This window comes from Idiotropiscis lumnitzeri, chromosome 13 (genome assembly GCF_059441095.1).
Source record: "Idiotropiscis lumnitzeri isolate Australia: NSW breed Sydney's pygmy pipehorse chromosome 13, RoL_Ilum_1.0, whole genome shotgun sequence".
NCBI classification, from domain to species: Eukaryota; Metazoa; Chordata; class Actinopteri; order Syngnathiformes; family Syngnathidae; genus Idiotropiscis; species Idiotropiscis lumnitzeri.
Window position 1 is genome coordinate 13,240,731 of NC_142403.1, and position 6,384 is coordinate 13,247,114.

Below are 6,384 nucleotides of genomic sequence, written 5' to 3' on the forward strand. Positions count from 1 at the left end.
TTTTTTGTTGTGTCTCTCGTCATTATTGTGCGCGTGTTTGTGTGTGTGTGTGCGCATCCGCGAAGCTTTGTGTGCCGCGCAGCTGCTGCCTTTGAGTCAGTGCTACTAGAAGTGACGTCAAGAGCGCCCAGCAAAGCGTATTTCTCACTGCTTCGGGTTTCACTTTGTTACCATGGCAGCAGCTGCTACTTCCTGCCCGACTGGGTCTTCCTGTGCTCATTCATTTATTTTTGTAGCATGCTTACTCCAGATAACTGTTTACTGTTTATTTACCATATATGGTGCTCCGTGCATGTAGGGTTCCCCCTTATCTGCCTGCGCACAACAGTCATGTGCCATGCGCCCAAATTAAGCATTGAAAAATGCAGCCATTTGCACACAATTATCACCACCTACAGTTGAATGGAATGTTAATGACTGGGCAACATACAAAAGCAGCACAAGTTACGTTTTGGGGGGGGCTCTCATTATTGGCTATAAATGTAAATTGCATTGTTGGTTTCATACCCAGCAGGGGGTCATCAAATGTCTTTGAGATGTATTCTCAAAACGGCTGCGGGGTATGTTAACATGTGACCATTTGAACTGGAAACTGATGGAAATGTGGCGTTTTAACCATTCATAACAAAAGACTCGGAAGAACAAAGTTTGTAGAACTGTGGAGAACAAGGACTATCCAACAACCAACCCAACCAATTTCTACAGCACTTTCCCTCATTAGGGTGAGCCGGAGTCTGTCACGGATGACTGGGAGAAAGATGGGCTACATCCTGGATTGGTCGCCAGTCAGTCACATATAAAGACAATCAGTTATTCACACGCATATTCATACTTCTTTGGACAACCTTTCTACTATTTGGCAGATGTCTTAACCACTACCCCACCATGCTGCCCACCAGTACCACATTTGGCGACAAGAATGAAGTAAATCACAGAATAACACTGTCAAAATAGGCATTCCGAAATATATTTAGAGTCCTTGCGCAAGATACTGAAACCCCAGTTGCTCCTGATGCTTCATCATCAGTAGGTAAATTAGAAGTAATTGTAAAGTGCTTTGCGTGCCTTGCAGGTGGTCAAGCGCTATAAGTGAGAGAGCACAGACCAATAATTTGAATGTAGTTTGAGCTACTGTTGCATAAAGAAAAGATATAGGGTATAGGGCTCAAATCCACAACATTGAGCGAGCCAACAAGTCATTAGCTTTCATCCAGCCTCACCTACACGGTCAAAATATGCAGTTACCATGTCTGCTGGATTGATTCAGTCAGTGCGCTCTGAGCTACTGTTGCCAGGGAACACACACAAACCAAGTTTGGTAGTTACCATCAGGTCGCTAGCAGCGTCTGGTTTACTGGACAATTGTGATTGTTTCAACTCGGCCTCAAGCATAGTATACTAGATATGGGTGTAACCCTAATAACGGTAGAACTGCCTATGGCAGATCTGGTAGTCTAAGTTTGGGTTTAGCTAACTCTAGATTCAATGAGGAGGTTGGTTGTAACTAAGACATATTGTAGAGGACAAATGAAGCACACAACATATAAAGTTCAAATTTTGAAATAGTGAATATATTCAAATGTTCCACTGCTAATGAGTAAATACAATAACAACAGCACTCAGAAAATGAAATAGATAGGGAAAATGTATTCAGATACAATCCAAAGTTTAAACAAAATGTCTAAGATCTCAAAAAAAAAAAGAATGAAATTGTCCTACCGCCACTTTAATACTTTGCGTTTCACTCAAGACGTCCAAGAGAAAGGAACGCAGCGATGACTACAGATGAGATGGCTGCTGGAGATCCAGGCATCAGGCCAAATGAAGATTAATTGTTGGAATTAGACATCACGAATCCAGGACCAGAGAAACCTCAATAAAGTCAAAAACAGTCTGCACAAAATGTGCGGAGAATTATTCACTATTATGTTGCATATAACTCATTTACTAACTTAATATAAGACTATAACTTTGCATTCAAATGTCCAACTTGAACTTTAATGTACATCAAAATAGGCATCAATATAGGCTGACATAACCATGATCAAGTACAGCATAATACTTTATATTAGGCTGCTCTAAAATAATCATTCTCATACTTAAAACGAATGAATTGGAATGCAATTGACCTTAATTAGTCACAAAACACATACCAATTGCAGAAATGCATTCGATAGTTATGTCGTGTTGCATAAAGTTGGGACTTGTGTGGCCTCTATTCAAACTTGTAAAATTGCTAATAAGATATTCTACACACAAAATGGTAAAAAGGTTTCCAAACGAGATTACACATTCAACAGTTACCACAGTAATATCTTTATGTAACCCCAACTCTTTATTTTTCAATTTCCCTAAAGGTGTGAATTAAAACCAACGTTGAAGGCGTTTAAACGGCTCCTCAACGACTTTAGCATGCTAACGTAGCACAAAATGCTAAGGTCACAGGACTCACCGGGATAAGCACGTTTCATGATTCCACGATTCAGATACAAGTCCAGCATAAGAAGCTCCTAAAATATGTTTAGAAATATATATTATATTAGTTTCAATTATGTTCGTAAATCGACTTCTATTCACTTAAGATATCATTCCATGTCTCTTGTCGCTCTCGGCGTTCGCAATGACGTCATCATAAGTAAACGTTTCGCTGAGTGAATTCTTATACTGCCACCAAGTGGCGAGAGTGTGAAGTACACATCAGTCAAGTACAATGTAATTATGGAGAATTCATAATCCAACCATAATTGGGCCAAATTAACAGGATCACACTGGTATGGGGGCGGCACAAATGCTTGTAAAAGCGTGCCAAACGAGGATATACTACTCTCAGCTATCATCGCAAAAGCAGATGGCCCATACAGAATCAAATCCACGACCTTGGTGTTATTAAAACTAAACTATAACCAACTGAGCTAACCAGGCACGGATGTCTTTGCAGCTTCAAGTACACACCCTGTTTGGTAGTGCCCTGTTTGATCGCGCCTGGTTTACTGGACAAGTGTGACTAATTCAAACTGTGCTCAAGCATAGGACACTTGATAGGGGTGAGGGGAGCCTCCACAAATGCTTGTAAAAGAGTGCCAAACGTGGATGTGCTCCCCAAGCAATGTTGTCGTTCCTCCTGTCCGATATTGATATGAACGACTTGAAATAGAATGACCGCAAACGGATGAGCTGCAATGCACACTGCATGTGACCAAAAAAGATGAACAACCGCCCATGAATGCTCAAGTGCGCTCAAGTATGGTACACTTCCTTGAGGCCAGTGGGAGCTAAAGTCTTCAAATTGTGCCTAGTTCCTTATTAATATTAAACGATGTACACAGTGAGTCCTTGGTGTCCACCTTGGATTAGATCTCATGCCAGCTGCATAAAGTCACAATGTGAACAACTGCACTTTGTTGGGCTCTCATCTGTGATCTCGTGTTTAAATAATCTCAATGGACAAAGGCAACAAATGAGCATTTGACTGTGATAAAAGCTCCATCTGCAGTGGAAAGTTCTTCTTTGCCGACTTTTTTGGGGGGGGGTCGTTGTGTTTGTATGGTCAGCAGGGTCCTTGTTGTCTTTTGTCTAGTTTTTGTTTGTGCGAGGAACAGAGTGGCTCTCTGTATGAGACATTACCTGCTCCATATTTATGCAGCTGTGAGAAGAATCTTTGATATCCTCCCATGCGCACTCGACTAGGGATGGCGCACACACACACGCGCACACACATGCACACGCAAACATGCACATTGACATACATGTCGCAGTTGAAGGTGTTCAGCTGTCCAACGCCATCAGTGTGTCTGCATCTGCGTATGACCCCACAGCTTGACCCGGCGACACGGCCCAAAGGTCATAGTTAAAATAAACGCTGCAAACTGTGTAAACAGGATGTGTACACATGCCCAGACATATGGCGCTCCCTAATCAAACGCTACAAAATGTGGGCTTGGGTCAAGACATGGAAATCTGCTGAGGTTATGTGGAAGTTTAATGGGAAGAAAAGTTTTATTAAAATATCAGTCTTGAAAAAGAGTCTTGTGTCAATTCTATTAAGCCATTTTCTGTTGCGCTTGTGCGCAGGTGAGCCGGAGCTCTCAGCTGATTGGGTTAGAGGCGGGGTACCCTCTGGATACGTCAGCCAATCACAGGGCGCATAAATAAAAGGAAGCATTCACACTCACATTCACACAGGATAATTGGGACTGCCGCCTCGTAACACAAATGTAAATGCAGAGCTTTGTGTCATATGTGATGTTTACTGCCTGTAAGGCTCGGTTCACATCAAATGGATTGTGAGCGTTTTCGGCAGCGCTGTTGAATTGAAGTCGATTGAGTAACTGTTAATGAGCATTGTGTTGCGTGTTTATGATTACGGTAACGTACAACTTTTTTTTAATTAAAGCTACAGCTTGATAAAAACAAGTTACAGGTACTTTAAAACTTAAAACAAGCTCTTCCATTTAAGACAAACTATGGTAGGTCAATTTCATTTTCAAGTGCCTCTTTTTGACAGCAGCAGCCTATTAAGGCGTAAACTAAAAATACACATTTTTCTGTTTCTCAGTGCTTGCTGCAGTCAAAACTCCTCTGAAAAATGTCTCAATAATCCCAACATATACAGGACATTCGTTAAAGGGAAGAGATCCTGGTTCCTCATTAAGCATTCAAGTAGAGGCAATCTTGCGTTCATCACTCAACGGGGATATCTCAGTCAACTCCTTCCCCCAGCAGGAAACAGCACTTCTAATTGTGTGGGCTTAACATCTTGTCACTCAGCCACCAGTTTCTAGGAAGAGGCAAAGAAGTTGTGTACTGATTAAACAAAAAAAAAAAAAAAGAAAGAAAGAAAAGCGCCTGTTTGGTCGCAGTTCCCACAGGATGTCTCTCTTTAAATGTTAAATTAGGGTCTTGATTATCCATATTCATTTCCATTCTTATTCATTTAGATCCTGAAATTATTCATGAGCTGAGAATAAAGACTGAAGGCACCGGGAGAACATGTAAAGTCCACACAAGAAGTACTAGATGTGGTCGGGTTGCTAGATGTGGACGGGGTCCTTCGGTAGCCTTTGCGCCTGCTGATGACGTCACGCGTTCTAATATATTTTTGTAATATATTTATTTGACTCCACGTTTGTCACAACGGTATCGAACGCTGCACCTCTGAACTGTGGGGGCGGACGTGCTTAACCAATCATCCATCGTGCCGCCCATTTTGGATTCCCATGGTCATTAAATCATATACATTAATGGACTTTTTTTTTTTAATGGAATAGAATAGTGTTTAGAAACACACTGTCATGCAAGCCGATTTTTATTTTATTTTCTTAATATTTGGAGGCAATTTAAAACTGCTAATAGGTAGGCGCAGTGTTTTGCTGTCAGCGCGTGTGAACAGATGTACAAAAACTGCCGTCACAAATTGCAGCGCAGTCGTGTGCGTGCGTCACCGCTGTTGACGTCAAAAAAATAAATAAAATAGCAATGGAAAACAACACGTGTTAACACCGGCATGACAGGTAGGCTGGCTTTGCTTTGCATTGCCGTGCGCAGCCAGCCCTCATTATGACAAGCAAGTACAACAATAACACCCTGCAAGGGCTGCTGTGGCATGTTTGCGTGAGTGTGTTTTAAATTCAGCAGCATGTCTTTATCTTAGATCTCACCGAGAAAACCCCCCAACTTTTTGGAGCATCTCTCTCCATCCTGCAAGGAAGGACCAGCTTCTCTCTCCATCTCTCTCTCTCTCTCTCTCTCTCTCTCTCTCTCTCTCTCGCTTGCCCATGTCTGTCAAAGAAGACGGTTGAATGCGGAGGCCGAGAGTGACAGCGAGAAAGAGGCAGCTACTTCTCAGAAGAGGCCTCCTGACAGTTGCAGTTTGACTGGAAGTCATGAGAAGGTTTGCAGTGCCTGAAAAAAAGTGCCACATGACACTTGTATTTATAATCAAGTGTGTGTTTTTTTTTTAAATGTGATGTCAATTGTCAACGAAAGGCCTTAAGAAGCTGCAATTCGCCCGCAAGAATTCCGGCGAAGAAGGCAAGGAAAATCTCCTTCTAAGGAGGAGAAGCCCAACTGAAACGTTATCTCTTCTCGAAGTTTTGGTAGTCGGGCAAGCCCCAACAAGGTTTGAAAAGAGGAAGAAATAATGCAGGAATGTACCAGTATGTGAATTTACTTTTTTTTTCCCATCATTTTGACAAGTGACATTTTTTTAAACTTGTAAGACAGTTAGCGATGTTTAAATGAAATTGATGCACAGATCACCTTCACCTTACACAATTAAAAAAAAGTTATTGCACCACAAATCGGCTTTTTTGGGGGGCGGAGTGATATTGTATTCATCGCAATCTTTTAAAACAAAAAACAGATCTCCTGAGCCCAATTTTCACA